The following is a 21,671-nucleotide window of genomic DNA, read 5'->3' on the forward strand; positions in this document are numbered from 1 at the left end:
GATGCCCCATTGGTCTAAGCATAGTTGCTACCTGTGGTGTCTGGCTACTCCTCAAGTGGGATCCCATTTGTTACCTGTGGTGCATTAAAGTTGTCAGTATGCAGTACCTCATCACTCTTAACTGATACAGCTATTTGTTTTTAAAGGGGGGATATTTTTATAATTTTTAATGGTGTGGGAGGTGGGTCTGTGCACAGGAGTGGAGGTAGGTGTGTGCACATGAATACAATTGCCTGTGGAGGGTAGAGGGGTCAGATTCCCCCTAGAGAGCTGTACCTGTGCTTGTCAGCCATCTAGTATGGTTTCTGGAAAATGAATTTGGATACCCCAGAATAGCAAGGCCTCCAGCCCCTATGTGAAGGTTCATTTACATTCAGATGATGTTCTTACTGGTCCTACGTGTAAGCAGGAGGTTATTTCTGATTCCAGTTCTTTTCTGATCCCTTTCAACATTCCATGCACATCCAAATACAACCTGAATTTAGCAGACATTTTTTCCTGCATTCAGGCCTTGTCTTTTGTGGCTGCCCAAGGTATTCCAATTGGTTTTTGCAGTGTGCAGCTTGCTCAGATGATAAATGCTGGATACATGTCCCCTTTACTGCAGCCTCTCAAGGCACCTGAGACTAGAGAAGGCAGAGCCTTATCTTTTGTCCTCAGGAAGTTTATGTTTAGAGGTGAAAACTGAACAGATGAAGCAAAAGAAGTTTGAGGAGGTAGCATGGAGGGATTTGAGTTTTGTGTCAAAAGCACGGTTATGTTTTATTGGTGTTTGTCCATCTTCATCTCCACTAAGACATTTAAAGATTCATCAACAGGCCACGGATGTGATGGAAGAGGTGACAAAGACAAAAGGAATACACCTTGCTTTACTAGTGTAGAGATTTTCAGAGCAGTTTTGCTGTGTTTATTTATTAGGAATATCAAGGAGTCTAGGTGACCATTAGGCACTGCCAGTTTGATCTAAGTGACCCCTGGACATCATCTGTGGCTCAGAGGCTCTTCTGACCCAGAGCTGGTGAGCAGATGAGTCTTTATTTTCAAACCACAGAGTCTGGATGCTGAGTTCTCCCTCTGGTACCTGCTCCACCTTGGGTGACTCTTAACTGTTTACTTTATCTGGAGGGAATCCCTGCAGAGCTGTGCTCCAAGCAGTCTTTCTTCCATCTGAACACTTAGTTTGCCTGTCCAGGTCCCCAGCAGCCTGCATATAGGCCGAGATTGGGGAAGTTCTTTTCATTAGGCAGTGAACCTTGTCAGTGGGGAAATCTGCTTCTGGAACAAAGCAGGGTTTTATAGCACAGGCTTGGTCCTTTGTGGTGCTTACTTACTGAGGCTCTTAACAGTCAGACAAAGAAGTGCAGATTATTTTATGATGCAAGTGCTGAACCCAGAGTCTCATGCATATGCCTCCCAAGTAGAGACTCTGGAATTAGGTGCTGTTATGTGTGATGGCTACATTCACACTCGTTATCTATACAACATACTGTATCGCTTTAAAAGTGTAACATTTTAAACGCTTTCCTCACAAACAAATCTCTTAAATAGTAACAAGGTTTTGTTTTAAATCTATGCCCAGGGAGATTTTTTTGCTTTTTGGTTTCCAGTCCATCCAATCTAAGGTGTGGGGAGCGCTTGTTTTCAAGTTATAACCCTGTGAGTCAACTAAGGATGGAGCTGCTGGTGTCCATATCACACCTAGACACACAGGAAATTCATACAATAACTATTTGGTTCTTCTTAGATAGGCTACTATCCCAAAGGTCTTTTAACAGAGCAGTGATTCCCAGGAGAGGTCCCTGGGCCACCCTGATATCGTTCAGGAGGCCACACTCAGCGCATGGCTTGTCATATGTATGCCTCCTGTAATTTCAGGAGAGTGAGCCACACACATACCACAGGTAAGTGGACCCTGACAGAAGTGTTTTCCCAGTTTTAGCTAGGCTAGGTATGGGTGCTTACGCCTGTAATTCCAGTACTTGTAAAGCTGAGGGGAGGCTTGCCACCAACTTGAGAGCAGTTTGAGACCTGGTACACAAAATGAGTACCAGGCCAGACTGAGAAACAGAATGAGAGAAGACCCTATCCTCAACACAGAACAGCTACTGTCACCCTCAGCAGGAGTTCCCCTGTATGTGCCAGGCCACAGAGCTTGCTCCTGGATGCAGCTGGGTGGACTGACACCTGTCACGTTAGCAGATGATAACCCGCTGCTTTTGATCACTTTCACATCAAACATTGATATGTTTTTAGAACTACAGCTTTAAAATATTGAATGTATTTGGACATTAGAAATCAATGTCTTGCCAGGTAGGGTGGAACATTCTCTAATCCCAGCACATGGGAGGCTCAGGTGGATCTCTGTGAGTTCAAGGATAGCCTGGTCTATAGAGCTAGTTCTAGGATAGCCTAGGCTACCCAGAGAAATCCTACCCCGCTAAACCTTAGGTGAGGGAAGGGGGAGAGGGAGAAACTCATGTCTTGGTGTCTTGGCAACACTTTCTCTTACTGCCTGGTTGGTTTTATGCGTACAAGGATGATGTTGGAATGGGTAGATACACAGCTGAGAAAAGGAACTAAAGTATAGTTTGGAGAGTGGGTTTGTACTGTTTGTTTTTACTCTATGCACATTAGTGTTTTGCCTGCATGTATACCTGTGTGATAATGTCAGGTCCCCTGGAACTAAAGTTACAGACAGTTGTGAGCTCCCATGTGGGTGCTGGGACTTGAATCTGGGTACTCTGGCAGAGCAGCCAGTACTGTGAACTGCTGAGCCATCTCTTCAGCCCTAAGCCACGTGATTTTTGACTACAAGCAAGAAAAGTGATGTCTTGTGTCTGGAATGTTAGGGAAGCCTCCTGAAGATATAAAGAAGCCTTTGTGGACTCAAAGATCCAGATGTGGGCATGAAGGAGAAGAAAAACGGCATCCTGAGGCTTGATGTCTTTGGGGAGAGGATGATTTCATAGGAGAATAGTATAGCTCTCATACTTGACTAACTCAGTTACTGACCTTTGTTAGGATCAGCTGTGTGTTTTAAAATAGAATCCATTGTTACTCCCTTCCCCTTAACCACTCTCTCCATTACCTGTTTAGAAATTCCTGCGGTGTCTTTATAGAGTTATTACCCAACTGGTTTTTTTCCTTGTTCAGATTTAGACCTTTAGAAAGATAAGTGTGCTCAGCTTGGCTGCCCCTTTGATTCTTATGTGCGTCATAAGTTTGTCCTAAACTCAGCCTCTAAGGATTAATGGCCTTTCTTTTATTCATTCATTCATCTGTTTGCCCACATGAGCAATCTAGAGTGCCTACCTCTGGGTTAGATCCTGGAGAGTCCAGGCACCCGCCAGGGAACAAGCTAGAACTGGACAGGTGAATCGAATGCCTGGAAACCACCTGATGTTCTTATCATCAAGGTATATTTAAAAGATAACAGCAAAACTCACCCTGCAATCAATAACCGCAAGGCCCTTTCAGAAGCTTGTATGCTGTTACTGTTACAGGATCAAAGCTTTGGCTAGAGTGTCTTCTAACAAGGCAGTGAGAGTGTGAATGGTGGGTGAAGCCTTGGGATGTTTCCAGCCCTTGTGAACAAGGCTTTTTAAGCAGCTGGGATGGCATTGTTCTGTCTGTACGTCAAGGTAGAGACCAGCTCTGATGATAATATTCTAAGGAAAGTTGCATAAAGATGGCACTGGGGAAATTAATTAGGTGTATTATAACTGGAAGGGGCTTCTTGTTAAAGATAGTCTTAACAAGAGGCAGGATAGCAGAGCCCAAGGGGACTTAGTACTGGGCAGCTATGTGTCCCCGAGTGAGTCACCACTCTCTGTACAAAAGCCATGTTGAGATGGTAGTGACCCATCACGAAGGATGAGTGAGGGGTCAAGTTACATCAGCACATAGAGACAGAGGCAGAGGCAGAGGCAGAGGCAGAGGCAGAGGCAGAGGCAGAGAGAGAGAGAGAGAGAGAGAGAGAGAGAGAGAGAGAAGCAAAATTAGCTACTATTTTTTTTTTAATGTCTGCATGCTTGTCTCTGTTCTCAGTGAATGGGAAGCTAGATCACATGAGAATAGCTAATTCCGTCTTCCCTTCCTTGTGCTGCTTACCCTCCTGCCCCTGGACTCCCGTCTTCCCTTCCTTGTGCTGCCTACCCTCCTGCCCCTGGACTCCAGAGTTGTTTGTTTTGTAAGACTGTAACATTTTTTTTTAATATGTGACCTTGAAAAAATCCTGATTAAGTAGTTCTGGGCAATGTTCTAATGCTGGAAAATACTCAGGCCTCCCACACACACCTGCTCAGCCAAGAATTTGTTTGCCCCAGAAACCGTGGGTGGGCGAAGCAAGCACACGCCCAGGCCCATGTGAACTCTCTGTTCTGACTAGAGACTGCCCCGCTGTCACCCTGCCTAGGCTCCCAACTGGCTGCTTAATCCTTGTTTTGTTTTGTTCTTTTCTTCTTTTGGTACAGTTCTGGGACTCGAACCCAGAGCCGATGCACATTAGACTAGTACCTCAATGTATAAGAACCATCCTGAGTTGTTTGCTATTTCTTTTCATTCTCAGTTCTGGACAAATATTTTTTATCTCTCAAACAAATTTCAAACATTTTCCAGCTCTTTTCTTGTTTGGCCTGGGTGTGGATCATGCAGATTTCTGCCAAGCCTAGGTGGGCTCCGTACAGAGTACCCCTATGATCTGGTACAGAGCTCCTCGGGTTCCTAAGGACTGTGCGTATGTGGCAAGGCTGCGTTGAAATGGCTCTGGAATTTCGGTCTTTCCGCCAGCAACAGATAACTTGTTGCCTTTCTGCCCGGAGGCATTACAGGCTCTGACCACAGAGCCTTTCGCCCACTCCCTTTTTGGTTGGCCAGGCATCTCTGGTCCTGCCCCTGGGAGTCTGTTAAATAGTGTTCAGTTACTGGCTCCCATGCCTGTGTCCTGTCGGATCCTGTTGTCTGAGTTGAGTTCTCTGTTTTGAGCAGAGCGGCCAAGCCTCCTTTGTGTGGCTGCTCTGGGAGTAGGGAGAGAGGAGGGCCCTGCCAGCCCAGAAGCCTCCATGATAGCACTGAGCTTCACCTAGTATTAGCCTCCTCTGGGCCTTGGTTGACCAACCTCCTTGTGAGTTGTGGGAAGGTGAGTGTGACGGCTGTGTGTGTGTGTGTGTGTGTGTGTGTGTGTGAAGGTGAGTGTGACGGCTGTGTGTGTGTGTGTGTGTGTGTACACAGAGGAGGGGCTTTGCCTTACTTACAGTTGGAAACATGGTAGGGTCTTTCCCAACGACCGTGAAGCAGACATTCACCTGAAGTGTTACCACTTTTATTTCTGGGCTGGTTTGTTCAAATGTGAGGAAGGATGAGTAGAATAGGCACGGGCACACGCGCGTGTACCCACACACACACAAGTGTGTACAAAAGCTAGATCAGCTTTACAGACAACCTTTGGTGGAGAGCAACTACAGACACTCCTGTTAACTTTTGGTAGGTTGCCGCACTTTTTATCCTTTTTTGCTATACAAGGGTACCATTTTTATTTTCTCTATAGAAAGAAGAAAGATGTGTTAAGTTTAAAATTTTGATTGCAAATTGATAGGTCAGGAAATGTCTGCTGCCGCCTCTAAAGTATACACACCTTGAAGCTATTTTAAGAAAAGCCTCACTGCTAAAATAAGGTCCTTTATTGCCACCTCCTGGCCTGTACCATTCTGCTGGAGAAAGTCTAAGGTCCTCTAATGAGCCCGGGGCTGGATATGCATATGCAGATCGCCACCACCCGCTGTGAGGAGGCTGTGGCTTCTTTCATTAGGCACTACCCAGTAACCACTCTGAGTTGGCCACTCTGCCACCCATGGCCACAGTCTGAAGGAGAAAGGGGAACATAGAGGATCCAGGCCACCTAGAAGGTCAGCTCTGACAAATGGGAAGCAAGTTCAGGGAGGCCTGGTGATGGGGTGTGCTGGTGCCGATGTGCGATGTGTTCAGCCTGGGCAGAGCCGGCTCCCTGCTGTCTGGTGTGTGGCTTTGCAGCCTTGTAGGGAGGATGATGTTATGGGTTATGGAAGTTCTTGTGAATAGCAATTGCCGTTCGTGCCTCGATTCCCAGATTTCTTATTTAATGGGATGTTGGAAAGCCCTGTATCAAACTGAAAAGTTGTGAGAATGGCCCTTCATAGAAGTGACCATATAATATATACCTGTTATATTCTGAGAATTGCTATTAGTTGCCTGTAAAACCGATGGACTGTAGTGTTAGACTATCAGAAAAAAGAGAACAAATAGTAAAATAAAGTTTCCCTTTGTACTAAGCTGAGTTAATGGCTGATGCTGAGTTAACAGCGTCTCTAGATCAGAATTTTGAAGACAGCAAAATCTTGCAGGTTTGCTCTGTGGGTGGACACCCCTGTGTGTGCTATAATGACAGACTTGTTTCAAATTTGAGGTGGGTGCTATAGGTGCATTTTTATAGGCTTCTCACTAACTACAAGCAATTGTTTCATTGTTTGTACTATAAAATAATGTATTCTTACTTAAAAGCAAGTTACTGGGATTGCTTCTAAAGGATCAGCTATACCAGTAGGTTATAAACACAGACAGTAGTAAACCTTTTCACGGGAACTCATGTCTTTCCATGCAGAATTGAGTAATTCAGACTAACTTCCTCCCAGTACCTCCGTGTGCTCTGTAGTGCCCCTTTATTTAGGTGGTAACTTGAGCATCATCTCTCTGCACCTCTTTCTTTGTTCATTTGGAACCTCTCGTCCAGTGAGTGTGTGGATGCTGGAATCACAGTGGTCATCGCTGGGGCTAGCTCATTGATTTTCCCTTCTAAGACCTGGGCTGGGTGCTGTATCCGAGAGGTAGCATCATGCAGAAGCGGAAGCTGCCTGGGTGTGTGGTGTGCCGAGCTGAGAGGGGACTGCCCTCTGTGTGGAGGCAGGGGGCTGCCCGCTCTGTGGAGGCCAGGCGCGCCCACTTGAAAAGAGGTTGGGGTGCAGCCCAGTGTGGCAGTCTGAAAGGCTGGTCTGGAACTAGAGAAGTGTTCTAAGCGTAGTGCCTAGGATGCACAAAGTTGTGAAATTGCCCTTGGGGAGGGACCTACAGCCTGGCCCATTTGGCATGCCTGATACAGGAGAGGAAGGCATGAACAAGGCTGTTTTCAGTAAGGGAAGCACCTTACCTTGAAAATAATTGGTTTCTTTTGAGTGCATGTCCCTCTTACCTCTACTTGGCTTTAAGCTATAAGAGCCACACAGACTGAATCTGTCCCCACTATGTGTCCCGTTTATCCTTTTTTAAATTATCTATTATGTTTTAGTCACCTGAGCATTTTATAGTGAACCTTTTCTCACAGGATCCTTATCTAAAGAAATTTTTTTTTGAAAAAAAAATTTTCAGATTATTTTCTGATTGTATTTCTCTTCTCCTAACTCCTCCTAGATCCTCTCTAGCCACTCATTCATGAACACATGTACATATATATACATACAACAGAGGTACAAAAACAACAGCAGTAAAGAAACAACCCACAAAACCCCCCAAAACAAACCATATAACCAAAGTGCTACGTATTGTGGCACAAGACTTTTAACCCCGGCTCGGAGAAGCCAGCAGCAGGAGGATCTCTTTAGCCTGGTCTGTGAGTTTGAGGCCAGCCTCATCTACATAGTGAGTTCCAGATCAGCCGGAACTAGATAAAACAAAAACCAAACAAAATATACAACCAAAAGGCCAATGAGCAGCCCCCTCCCCTCCTAAAATAAGGAAAGAAAAAAAGCTCAAAGCAGTTTAAAACAAAATGTCTACAAAAAACCATTGAGTTCGTTTTGTGTTCGCCGTCTACTGCTGGGCATGGGGTCTACCTTGAAGAGAGGCTCCTTTGGAGAAAATTAATTTTCCCTTTGGACAGGATGTCAGTTGGAGATATCTTCTTGGTTAGGGGTGGGTGGGAGCTAGTGGTTACTTCCTCCTCTGTGACCCCATGTGGCTTGAGTAGGCCCTGTGTGTGCTGGTATAGTCTCCGTGAATATAAACAAATGATTTTTTTTAAAACTTTACACGTTACTCTTTTAAAGAAAAAGTTTGGTGTGTGTATGCACGAGTGTGCGGGGGGTGGGGGGGTGGGTGTGCAATCCAGGAGTTGGTTCTTCCTTCCATTATGTGGATCCCAGGGAATGAAGTCCGGTGGTCTGAGGTCATAGAGCCAGCACCTCTATCTGCTGAGGTATCTTGTCAGCACACTGTTATCCTTAGAAGCAAACTAAGAAACAGATGCTGTGAGTTGTGGAAAGTGACCAGAATATGAGTAAAGGATTTCCGAGATGAAATGTAGAACATCCAATACATTATTTGCATAGGGACCTCATGGATCCCGGTGTGCTGTCACACGGCCCCAGCTGTGTACAGTGTCAGTTCTGACCAGGCCAGCTGATGGCATTAGGCTGGACTGGACTGAGGTGTTGTGGAAAGGGGAGGGCAGGGATCCACAGCTGATACAAGGCAGCCTCCAGGGCTGAGGGACTGAGGAGGAGCTGCTCTCAGAGCCACACTTAGCTTTTAAAGAATTTCTCCTGTCCATTGTCCTTCCTACCACCTTATCCAGACGTTCGGGGCCTCCTTTGTGTTGGGTTGTTTCTGGCCTGGGCACATTGGCACAGCCAAGCTGGGCTGTAAGGACACTTCTTTTTGACATTTACTCTGCTGTGGGTCAGTAGACCTTCATGTGGAGAGGTGTGTTTTAAACACTCGTGGACTGCCATGACCACGTACATAGAAGGGCCTTTCTCCTCAGCCAGGGGCAGAGAACAAATGAAAAATAGAAGTACATACAGGTGAGCAGTATAAGAACACATATACGATTAGATTTTTTTTCTTTAAGTCGGATATAATCATGGATTAATTCTGTACTAGATTAAAACCGAGGGTTTTTTTTGTTGTTGTTGTTGTAAATACAGTAATTTAGACAGAAACACACCTAGTAAATTGTGTTACTTAGCTAACTGCATATCTATATATCTGTTACTAAAATAAAATACCAGAGATTATGAACTTTTAAATAAACAGAATAGGTTGACTCACAGTTTAGATGTTTCAGTTATGACAACTGGCTCACTGCATGAGGTCTGTGGAGGGGGTGCTGTGCATGGAACAAAATGGGTACAAGAGAGCCCATGTAACATAAGGCCACCTCCCAGGAGTGTTAGCACTAGAGACAAAGTGGTGTATAAGCGCCAGCAATAAAGGTACTCTTACCACTGATTGGTTCTTAGGGGCCTCTTAGAGTTATCCCCAGGGCATCTCCTCCATAGCCCAGGAAGAATCCATCTTTTGGAGGCCCATTCACTTCTGTTTACAGCCCAGGCTACTAAAGACCAACCTTACTTTCTCTCCAGTGTCCCAGAAGCCTTGTAACTAAGTAGTCTCTGCTCTCCACCCGCCCCTGCCTTCACTGTGTTGTCCACACAGCAGCCAGATCTCGGCGACTTCCCAGAGGACCTCTTCTGTGTGCTGCTGAATAAAAGCCAAAGGCTCAGCATGCCATAATGTGAGGTCCTTGCCCTGGCTGGAACTGTCTCTCCCAAGATGTATGTATGACTTTCTTTTATGCCCTTTCTGGGACCATGTGGCAGTTTCTCAGTAAGACATCCCTTAACCAAGATGTTAAGATGCTCATTCTTCCCGGATTCACCCTCTCTTCTTTACTTTTTTAAATGACACTATCATCCACTGTGTGTGACGTTTTCTTCAAGTGCTCATTGTCTCTTCCTAGATAGAACCAGAGCAGATTGTATCTTCACTGTGTCCCTAAAACTGTGCCTGACCCACTTACACGAATACTGTTGGAAGAAGGAAGGCAGTTGGCCCTCTAACCCATGTCTAGATAAGGCATTAGAACCAGGTGTGCCCTGTATACATCTCTTTGCCGCTTTGTTCTTAATCCCCTCACACAAGAGAACAGAGACGTGAAAGTGAGGGGAACATCTCTTAAAAATTAACCACAGCGGTGAGCCGTGTAAAACACTTGGCATCAGTTAAGAAATGGCAATTAATTGTTGATCTGTGAGGCAAGTGGGCAGAGAGCACAGTGGTTGGTATTCTCCACTGTGCCCTGGGCATGGGAGGAGGGCAGCAGAGAGGCCTTAGGATGACCCTCACACCTCTCCTGCCCGCCCCTCATCGGTGACGGCACCCTGAAGCAAGCTCGGCCTCTCGAGTGCGGTTCCCAGCATCTGCCAGCAGAGAACTTCCTTGGCCAAGTGTGTGTTTTCCCTTTTGTTGACAGTGTTTCTTAGTAACCTCTCAGAGGCCACGGTACAGAATTGCTCCTTAGCTGTCCTGAGGAGCTCTTTGTGCCCTCTCTCTTTTAATAGTTTCAGGTTCATTTTGGTCACAGAACTGTTGGAAACAGCAGCAGCAGTTGGCAGACATGAACGTGGACAGCACAGGGAGGTCGGCCTTGTCAGTGAAGGCATGCAGTCTTCCTGGCAGACCCATCCCTCTCTGGGTTGATGCTGCATTGGGATCTAATGGCCCTACACCACCATCCATTCAAGAAGAGATCTACTGAGCCCCTGTAGTAACCTGGAATGAGCATGTTCACCTCGGGGAGCTTGTGGTTTAGTGAGAGAGGTTAAGGAGTCAGAGCTGCAGGGGTAGGGAGTAGGGGCAAGGCCAGGGCAGGCAAGGGTCAGCTGTGGTCCTGATCAGAGAGAGCATCCAGGGTAAGAGTAAGGAGGGCCAAACTACCCGCCCACCATGTTTATGTTTCACAGAGTCCTCAAGATGCACTTTGGTAAGAGATTGACAGGAAGAACATGTGGAAGGTTCATGAAGAGCTGGGGTGTTCGTATTTGTCCAGGGAAAGGGCAGTGGCAGCGTGGCCTGGGCTAGAGGGCCTCTCACTGGTGGTGGCTCCAGTAAGCTCACCAGACAACTTCTCTAACCTAACCTCTAGAACTGCAGTTATTTCCGAGTAGGGCATCAGGTGGGAAGTTATCGGTCACCTAACAATGGTCATCGGAGGAGAGTGTGACTTAGTAATGAAGAACAGGGCTGTCAGAATGGTTTTTGCCAATAAAGGTGCTTGCCTCCAAGCAGGATGACCTGAGTTCAGTCCCCAAGATCCACCTTGTGGAAGCTGAGAACCAACTGTTGCACTTTGTCCTCTGACTGCCACAGGTGCACTGTGGCATGCAAGCTTTAAACCTTTATAAAATTAAACGCGGTACTTTAAAAACATATCAAACAAAAGGATCCTGAGTCAAGGGAACCCTAGCTAAGCTGACTTCCTGGTGTCACAGAGTTTGCTTTGCAGCCAGGAGATAGTTGTTTTTCAAGTTCTTTCTACTAGTGAATGGAGAAATGACTTTTAAATGTTTTTTTTTTGTTTGTTTGTTTGTTTGTTTGTTTTAATGAAAACAGTAAACGTAGCCTGAAATGATCCATTAAGGTTGACCAAATACCTTCTGGTTCTCCCAAGTTTGGAAAATACTGACAATGATTGAAAACGTGGGTGTGCCTTTGTGAACACTCCTAACAATTTTGTCCTCTTTTTTCCAGAAAGAAAAATGGCAGCAGCCCGGTTTCTCTTCATGGAACACAATAAGCCACCAAAGAGGTAACTGAAATCATTTGTGTATGCAGTTGCTACGTTAATATCTATAAGTGCTTAGGATGCTGTCTGACATGGGAGATGGAAGACAGTGTTTGGTCTTTTCTAAGTGATTTTCAGTGTACCTAAGCCCCAAGTGAACCAGTCACAAACATAGAAAATGCCACACAAAGCCGTGCCCTCTGGGTGAATGGAAGGGTGAATGGGCAGCCCTGGTGCGTTCTGAGAACTCGACAATCCTGAGCAGATCTGAGAAACTTTATTCTTGGCACACTGGTTTATTCTCACCTTAAAGTACCCGTTTAATAATAACTCCGAATGTAAAGTTGTTGGTTTCAGTTTTGAAACTAAAGGGCTTCTTTGAAACATGTTGATATTTTAATAATAATCATAGAATTCTAAGTAATAGTAATTATTATGATTATTAAACTTTAGAAGGCAAAGTCTGGTGTAGTTCAAGCCCCTCTAATACTCTTTACGTAGCTGAGACTGGCCTGAAGCTTCTGATCATCTACCTTCTGCCTCCTAAGTGCTGGGATGACAGGCATACACCACCATGCCCAGCCTTGAAACCTTAAAAGGTGGGGGGAGGTGAGGAAAAAAGTGTGTTTTGGGGTGGGGTGGAAGGCAATTTGTGGGTTCTCCTTTTTTACCCAGTGAGCTCCAGAGATTGGCCTCCTATCATCAGACATGTTGGCAAGCAGCTTTACTTCCTGAGTTACCTAGCAGAACCCAGAAATTCTCTGAGACTTTTATCACTTTGGAAGATGGAGAATAGCTTTATAAGCCACCAAGGTAGCTTAGGGATCAGCATTAATTATTCATAAAGATGGCATTGAGAATAGCACCCCATCTTCTGAGGGCAGCAGATAATCAGGTAATATTACCTGATATCTCAGATGAGACAGTCCCAGTTGTCGACCCTCCAGGTCTGTGGTTGGTCCCACTGAGGCTTTGGCACCGAGTGGATAGTGAGACACATGCGCCTGCAGCTTGAGTGAGCACGGCTTCTGCTCCTCACTCTGCCTGTGTCTCTGGTTCTGCACTTATTCTCAGACTCATATGTCCTCTCCTGGTGAGGCTCTGGACTCCATTGCCCTCATCTTCAGCTTCTTTTCCTCCTTGGTTTCTCTCTTTCGGCATGCCAGCATCCATTTAGTTGGGGTGAGGGGCCAGTGTGGTAGACTTTCCTCTGGATGGCCTTCATGGTGTCTTCTTGTCCCCTGATGTGGCTTGGTAAGTTACTTGCCTTATCTTATAAATAGTGTCACTTGCTGTCTTCTGTGGTTCTCTGCATGGATTTGGGGGTGATACTACCTGTGCTGTTGCTTTTCTCCTGGGAGGTGCTAGTGTGACTATTCCTGTGAACACAGCTGCACCCAGTATGTCGAGAGACTCGGACCCACAGAGGAAATAATGCCTGTTAGCATTGCATACATTGATGCTTGCCCCATCTGTTTATTTGGTTTGCTTTGTTCTGCTTTGTTTTGAGATAGGATCCCTCTATATAGCCCTGGCTGTTTTAGAACTCACTATGTAGAACAGGCTGGCCACAAACTCACAGAGATCTGCCTGCCTCTACCTCCCCTGTGCTGGGATTAAAAAGCGTGTGCCACCAGGCCTATCCCTCTAATCTATTTGATGTGAATACTTACCTGTCTCTCTTTAATGTAGACTATGACTATCCCAGAGTGTTGTCCTCTGACAGACTTGTGAGGCCTTTGTGCTTCCTTGCTCTGGAGTTTGTGTTCTGTGCACTGTCCCTAAAACCCCTGCAAACTCACCTTAATTCAACTTAAAATATTATTAAATGTATATGAGTGTTTGCCTGCATGTATATATGTGTGCGGTGTGATTGTACCATGCCCTCAAGAGGCCAAATAGAGCATCAGATGCTCTGGAAGTAAGGTTGCGTATGAGTCTAAGTTAGCTGCCTTGTAGATGCTGGGTCCTCAGCCACTTAATTCTTTGTGCCCAACTTTGTCCCTTTCATTACTGACCCCTGCTTTGCTGTCTCTCTGAACTTTGACATTGCTTTCCTGACTGTGGCAAAGAATCAAGCTTTGCCACTTTGAAAGGTACATTCTTCCGTGCTGTTAGGTCGCACTGTTAAATAGGGCAGAGAAGGTAACCCAGTCAGTAAGGTGTTTATGTAAACCTGAGGGCCTGCATTTGGATCCAGCCCCCATGGAGGAGGCCAGGCACGGCAGGCAGCGTGTCTGTCACAAGCACTGTGGGGGTGGAGACAGGAGAATCCTTCGCGTTCACTGGCCAGCTAATCTAGCCAAGTCAGTTGAGCACAAAGTTCAGTAAGAGACGGTGTCTCCAAAATAAATAAGTAAATAAAAGGCCATGAGTGATAAGACAAGACGCCTGACCACAACCTCTGCCCTTCGCCCCAGCACACACACTCAAGAACATGGTTGCCCCCCAAAAAGATCTTGCCATTAAATCATTTTAAGAAAATAATGACTTCCTCATTAATTCCCATAACTTGTATACTAAAATATTTGGTTTCTCTGAAACATATTTTTTGTGGTGCTCTGACTTTAAAATCCACCTGAGTGGTCAGGTCCAGGGATCAGCAATGGTGGGGTCTCTTGAGAGACACCTGGTGGCCAGAATGTAGTGTTGCATTGCTGTTCTCCTCTGGAATTTATCCTACAGGACCATACTAAGCTTTCCTAGGGTTGGCCTGCATTTTATACTAGAATGTACTGAAGCCTCCTACCCAAGCTCCTCAAGCGTACTTGGAATTTACATCTCACCTCTGAAGAACTGAGTGAGATGTATTCATCCCTTAGAACTTGGTTCAGAGAGCAGAGCTATACTAGAGAAAAGGATTTCATGATAAAACCCTGGTCCCGTCCTTTGTGCAAGCTCAGTGGGGCTGCAAAAGGATCATGCCGTAGTGATTTCTCAGACCTGGGTCATTTAAAAGGTTTTGAAAGGGTCTAATCACTTCTCCAAAACATTTAGAACTTACTTTTAGATATAAGTTTTCAATGGCTTAGTTTGGTTACATGAGAGGTGCATTTGTTTCTCCTTTTACAAACTTTGCAGTAGAAGAATAACTCCAGAGAGGGTAGAGTCCGCTCGGAGATTGAGCGCACACGTAGCACGTGTTGTTCTCAGAGAGGACCCAGGTTTGTTTCCCAGCACCCACAGGGTTGCTCACAAATATCCCCAACTCCAATTCCAGGGGATCTGATGCCCTCTTCTGACCTCCACAGACATTCAGGCAGAGTACTCATGCATAGAAAAAAATTAAAAACCAAAACAGATTTTTAGAAAAAGAAATCTGGAGTGTTGACACTTAGCTCAAAGCTCCTGCCAGAGCATCACTGCAGCTTCTGGGCAGTGCTTGTCTGGGTACATCCTCACTGAATGCAGAGGCAGGCTCGCCACCCCACCCCCATAAGAATGACAATGTATTATCATAAGAAATGATCATGTCCAAAACAGATTTTAAGGACTATCGGGTACAAAATGGTTCTTTTAAACAAAAATATTCCAGTAGTAGTCCACCTGCCTTTGAGAAATGTCTTAAAGGTGATTATTAAGATTCTAGAATTAGAATATTTTTCTTGCTTGCAAATAACTCTGGGATTTTCACCTGTTTTCTAACCTGTCCTTGTTTAGTTTTCTGATCATAAGTATAGGAAGTTGGTAGGAAAATACCAGAGAGAAAGAGGGAGGGAGGGAGGGAGGGAGGGAGGGAGGGAGGGAGGGAGGGAGGGAGGGAGGGAGGGAGGGAGGGAGGGAGGGTGTGTGTGTGTTGTGTGTTAGTGTTAGGACCTGTAGCCAACAACTCTGAGCAGGCAAGGCCAGAACCTCAGTGTGGACCTGTCTGCTGAGCATTCTCTGAGTGTCTCTGGGCCACCTCTTTAGAGACAGCTCTGTGTCACAGGACAGGATTGTGATGGCTTCAGAGAATGGCAGCACCGAGTGGATGCAGCTGATGGCTTAAGGGAACAAAGCAAACATTTGGGAACATGAAATGGTGGATTTTCGTTTTATAACCTCAGAGGTGATGAATGCATAGTTTAAGATACATCTTACACGTTTCCCAACTTTCTGGCTATTGTCCTGTGAAGCTGTTTGTTGCTGTTGCTGGGGCTCCTGGATTGATCCTGAAAACAGAGAGAAGCCTGTGTCAGGCAGCCAAGCTTCAGTGAGACTCGAAGGGATCTTAGAAGAGGGTAAAATGATACGTTCAAAGTAGTGTGTTTGAGAGGGCCAGTTTTCAGCCTCCAGTCTGAATTCCTGCTGTTCTCTGTTGAGATAGTACATGCATTAACTGCTTAGTGAATAGCCACTGTAAAAGGCCCAAGGTAAGATGCTGCCAAAAGCAGTGGCAGTCAACTGTTTATGTCTGCTATAGTTAGGGGTTTTGCTCTGCTTTGTGTTTCTATCTATCTATATATTTATTTATCTATTGCAAAGAAAATCTGTTAGGGTAGGGAGATAGCTCAGTCACCAGCGAGCCTGCTATGTAAGCACGAAGCCCCGAGTTCACATCTTTAGGCACCTATGGGAAAAGATAGCTGTGGGGAGGGTCTGTAACCATAGCTCTGGGTGTGGAGGAAGGACAGAGGTAGGAGGATCCCTGATTGAGAAAGACACTGGTGTCAACATTTGGCTTTTATCATGTGTGTATACACACAAATGCTACATAACGTATATACACAGAGCAATAACTCGTTTTCAGGACTTAGTGATATTTGGGGAGTTTTGCATTCTAAGCATTGGCTGAAAGAAACGGTAGACTCTGCTGCCATCCAGTTTAAATAATACTCAGCAAATTGGAAAGCTCAGGTGAGCGTAGGATAAATACACATCCTTTCCCCTGCTGAGAATCATGTGGCAATGAGTCCAAATAGTGTTTAAGCAATATTTGAAATTTTAAGAAGCTTCTCATTTTACATGAGGGATGAACTTTGGTGCCCAAAGAACAAAATTATTAGAGGGTATAATAGAACAGGACTCAAGCTCTCTGCACTTTGGAGCAGCATTTTAATAATTTGGTGTTTCAAGTGATACTTGGAATTTGTACTACTATCAGATAGAGTAACATAATTTTGAAGGTACCTTCTCTATATGCTTGTAGGAGGTTTGTCTGCATCACAAATTAGGAAGATAGGAGATGGACATGCAAGTCCGGGGTCATAGAGTGGTGGTGGTGGTGGTGGTGGTGGTGGTGGTGGTGGTGGTGGTGGTGTGTGTGGGTGTGTGTGTGTGTGTATGTGATTGCACAGTGTTAAGTAGCAGCTGCATTTTATATCAACAGATACTGTAGAAGGGCTGCAGTTTCTCAGCTCTTTGCTGACATGTTTTTTAAAATAGTAACCATTTCCAGAAGCTGGAAATCAGTACTGTTGTTTGGTTTGAGACAGGGTCTTACTGTGTAAACTAGGCTGGTTCAAGCCTCACAGAGCTCAGCTTACCCTACCTCCTGTGCTAGCATTGAAGGTGTGCTCCCCCTCACCCAGCTCCCACTGTGCTTTTGGTTTGCATTTTCTTGAAAACCAGTAATGTTGAAAGTCTTTTCATTCCCAGCACTTGGGAGGCAGAGGCAGGTGGATTTCTGAGTTCGAGGCCAGCCTGGTCTACAGAGTGAGTTCCAGGACAGCCAGGGCTACACGGAGAAACCCTGTGTCTAAAAACCAAAAAAAAAAAAAAAAAAAAAAAGGAGGAGGAGGAGGAGGAAGAGGAAGAGGAAGAGGAAGAGGAAGAAGAAGAAGAAAGTCTTTTCATGTGCATCAGGGTTATATCTATATGTCATCTTTGGAGAAATGCCCATGTTAGAAATCAGATTGTTTTGCTGCATAGCTGCAGGCACCCCTTCTGTGTTCTGTGTGACTGTCAGATACGCGACCAGATTGGCAGCTGTCTCAGCCAATCCCGTGTCTCCTCCACAGTCCCGCCTCCTGTGCCATGCTCAAATCCCACTTGTCCGGTTTTGCTTTTATTGGTTGTGCATTTGTTGTCCCATTCAAGAAACCACAGCCTAGACACAATGATGTAACACTTTCCCTGTATTTTCTCCAAATAATTTTATACACCCAGGGCATATACATTTGAATAGAATTAGATTGTATGTTTTGCTCACTGTGTATGAGTGTACACTGAGCAGCACACATATGATCCAGTACATATGTGGAGATCAGAAAACAGCTCACTGATTCCAACTCCTTCTATCTGGAGATGGAATGCCAATTGTCAGGCTTGGCTGCAGACTTTCTTCCCCACTAAGGCACTTCAGCATCCATGCATTGTGTTATTTTGTAGGGTGTATGGTAGATCCACTTTTAATATTTTCACCCTCCTTGGCACCATTTATTAAGGAGCCTGCTCTTCTGTAGTCTAGGTATCTTTGCTAAGATCACTTGACTAGCACACTGGTGATGACATACCATACTGCTTTGATCACGGTAGCTTTGCAGTGTATTTAAAAGTCAAGAAGTAATACACCCTTCTTGTTCTTATTTTCCAAGACTGTTTGGACTGTCGTGGAGTCTTTTTTGTTGCATGAGAACTTGAGAATATGTTTTGCTAAAAGTTGTCATCAGAGTTTCTTTTACACTATTAAAACCTGTTCTTTCCCCTGTGAGTGACCACTCATATCCTAGTTCACTGGTTTTCCACTTTGCCAGTTTGAGAGCAGGAAGGACAGAGTCCCGCCCTCATCCTCTTGACAATGAAGGTTTTGTGAGGTGCTTTCAAACCTGGAGCAACTAACTTCCTCCTCTGACAATAGTTCCTCCCTCAAAAATTCCCTGTCCTCCCCAGCTCTGTGCACTCTTCCTCAACTCCAAAACAACTGCTCTCCTCGATTTAGCCAGGGGAGGCCTCAGCCAGATTCTCTGCACAAGCGAATGTCGCTGGCCACAAAGTTAGTAGCTGTGCTGTTTTTACTGGCAGAAATGCAAGGAGGATTATAATCGTTATTTTTGTTTTTGTTTTGTTTTTATACTGGGTCTTAGGGACCTCAGGCTATCCTCAAATGCACTATGTAGCCAAGGATTATCTTAAACCTTTGATCCTCCTGTCCCCATATCCCAGGAACTGGATCACAGGCTTCTGGCACCATGCCTAGTCTTATGTACTGGGAATTGAACCCTTGGCAAGTGCTCTGCCTGCCGAGCTATGTCTCCAGCCCCTGGTGCAGTTTTAATGTTGACTATGTTAATAAATTATGTTTGCAAAGGAAACAGTTTTGTATTCGATTCCCCTGTCCCATAAACTATTCTGTGTTCAGTTAAAAGAAAAAGAAAAAACAAAACACTTAATTCCCACATTGGAGGTACTCCTCTCTCTTGTGGGCTGTCTTATAGAAGAATGCTCCTGCCTCAGCTCAGGAAACAGCCAGGGTAAAGCGGGACAGGAGGAATGAGTAGCAATGCCAGAAAAGTCCCAGCATGCTACTACCACTTGCACCAGTGCCACACTTCCACGGGCAGACATCACTCTTTTCTCCCAAGAGTATCTTTCTCAGAAGCAGATTGACCATATTAGTACATAAGTGAATCATCCTTTTATTTTTTCAAACCACAGTGTGTGTCCCAGACCATGTCAAATGTGCTGGTTTCAGACACACTGAGTACTTCATAGAAACGAACAGCTCAGTCTGTTCATTCAGAGAAATAGCCCTAAAATACCCAAAAAAAAAAAAAAAAAAATCATTTAGTGATGGATAGTAAAGTCATCTCTTCTGCCTCTTCTGTGAATTGACAGTCACGTGTAAACGGTATTATTCATGGAAGACTTTGGCAGTGTTCCATCTGAATTGTACGTTCTAAAAGGAAAATTACTGCATTAGGGGTTTTTATTATTATTTACAATCCAAATGCAGCCCTTGCCTCCCCCTTCACATCCCTTTCCCACCGCTCGTTCCCCGTTCATTCCTCCGCCCCCTGTCTGTTTTGGGTTTTTTTATCCTTTACCATCTCTTTTTAACCCCTCATGGTGCATAGATGCAGAGTGAGTGGCTGAATAAAGACTTACGAGGTATCTTCAGGATCCAGGCCTATCGTGGTGTGAACACATTTTGGCTTGTGATTTCATTCCAAGATAAGAAGGGTGGCATAGCCCCAATTAAAATTAAATTGACATGTGATCCACCCACTTAATTTCAAGCATGACTTCTAACCTTTCCTAATAGACCATTTTCTTTCCCAGAAAGGATTGGGCTTTAAGCACAGATGAGTGCACGGCACACACGTGCCCACAGATGGGTACACAGCACACACGTGCCCACAGATGGGTACACGGCACGCACGTGCCCACAGATGGGTACACAGCACACATATGTAGTTACATAAGCGTGATGAACTCTAGCCTTTCTATTTGTTTTATTTTGTTTTTACAAAAGTGCTTCTTACAGCAAAAATAGGTTACTCCATGGCTTGAAGAACTCAACATCAGACCACAGAGTAACTTCACAGGGACCTAAGGAACAGGAGCATAGTGAGGAGAAAAGAAGAAGAAGAAGAAAAAAAAAAGAACCAAAAATCTTCCATCTAGCACACACATTTTTAAATTTAAATGTATTTTTATAGTCTTCCTTTCCTCATCCCTATCCACCCAACTTTGTTTTTTCCCCCAAAACTAAACAAATATCTAATATAACACCCCCCCCAAAATCAAGAAAACAAAACACCACCCAAAGAGAGAGGGGAAAGAGCAAAGAAACAAAAAACCCCACTAAACTATAAAGGGCATGCGCACGCACACAGACACTGAGGAGTCTATTATATGTTGGTCAGCTTATCACACTCTTTTTCATGTCATCAGTTAATTTTGTAAAGTTTGTGTGATTTAATATTAATTCAGTGGTTCTCTTCCTTTTAACCCTGCAGTGCTTTAATACGAATCCTCATGTTGTGGTGACACCCCCCCCCCAACCGTAAAATTATTTTCATTGCTATTTCAAAACTGTAAATTTGCTACTGTTATAAATCATTAATATCCAAAACTCCGATGTTTTTTGGCAACCCCTTGAAAGGGTCATTCGACCCCCAAAGGGGTCTTGACCAGCAGGTTGAGAACCACTGCTCTACTTCAGTTCACTTTGGGTAAATATGTAACATTAAAATGGATAAGAATGATAAGATGAGGTCCATTAATCATTTTTATAAGTAAATTAGGTTTTTCAGATTATAGTTCTTAACTCTGTCCTAAAGAGTCTTTTTAATTAGAGGACAGAGTTCTGAAAAGCCAACTGCTCTTTCTGCTGGGCTACCTTAGGCTGGAGCCTGTGCCCGGTTAGCCAGCCCCAGGCCTGTGGGAAGTTTACTGCTGTTCATGCTCGGACACCACAAGGCTGACCACACACCATGACACCAATCTGATTCCTGCCCCTGTGCTCTCACCATCTGAGTCACCAGTCAGACCAAATAGCTACTTCCCTGGCAGATTGACAACCAGCTTCTTAACAGGATCACCACACAAAAGCCTTCCCAGATCGTAGACTCTTGCTTTGCACATATTTGGTCACGTGTGGCCACTCACACACCACCTGCCTTTGGTCAGCCCTTCACAACAGTCTGTCTTCCTGGCACAGGGTATATATGTCAACCCAACAGTTTCTGACTGAACTTAGGGGATCTCATCACTGCTCCCCGCTCTTCTTGATGACCTTTGAAGCCATAGTCTTATTCCATATATATGAATGAAATAGGAGCACATACTCTATCTGCATTTTCAGTCTCTTTCTCTTTCCCTAAGACCTCGCGTGCTTTCTTCCCTGTACATTCAGTTGGGAGTACTAGTTGCAGCCAAAAACCGACAGTCACCATCACACCAAAGCAGAAACACACTGTGTTCAACTCAAAGTGCCTGCCCAGCCTTAGTGGTTGTCTTCTTACATTTGCATAAGATAAATAAAAGGTATCCTTAGCATGTTGCTGCTCCAGTGGTGGCCAGCATTGCTCCATGGATGCACACCTGCTCTACACACCTATTTACATACATGACATGTAAGTCATGAGTGAAGTCAGATTCGGAGTGGGGATACCTGACAGTCATGTTTCTAAGGGAAGATGAATTCTGGTCAATGTAA

At 44.8% G+C, this 21,671-nt stretch overlaps 1 long non-coding RNA gene across 2 annotated transcripts in view; it reads left to right on the top strand.

The window, feature by feature from the left end:
* LOC117720747 (uncharacterized) overlaps positions 1-21,671 on the top strand; it is a 168,784-nt gene that overhangs the window by 66,601 nt on the left and 80,512 nt on the right. For both annotated transcript variants that reach the window (XR_013104132.1, XR_013104133.1), the window contains exon 5: positions 11,557-11,614. This is a non-coding gene — a long non-coding RNA (uncharacterized LOC117720747). The remainder of the gene's footprint in view (positions 1-11,556; positions 11,615-21,671) is intronic.

Source organism: Arvicanthis niloticus, chromosome 15 (assembly GCF_011762505.2).
Source record: "Arvicanthis niloticus isolate mArvNil1 chromosome 15, mArvNil1.pat.X, whole genome shotgun sequence".
Taxonomy (NCBI): domain Eukaryota; kingdom Metazoa; phylum Chordata; class Mammalia; order Rodentia; family Muridae; genus Arvicanthis; species Arvicanthis niloticus.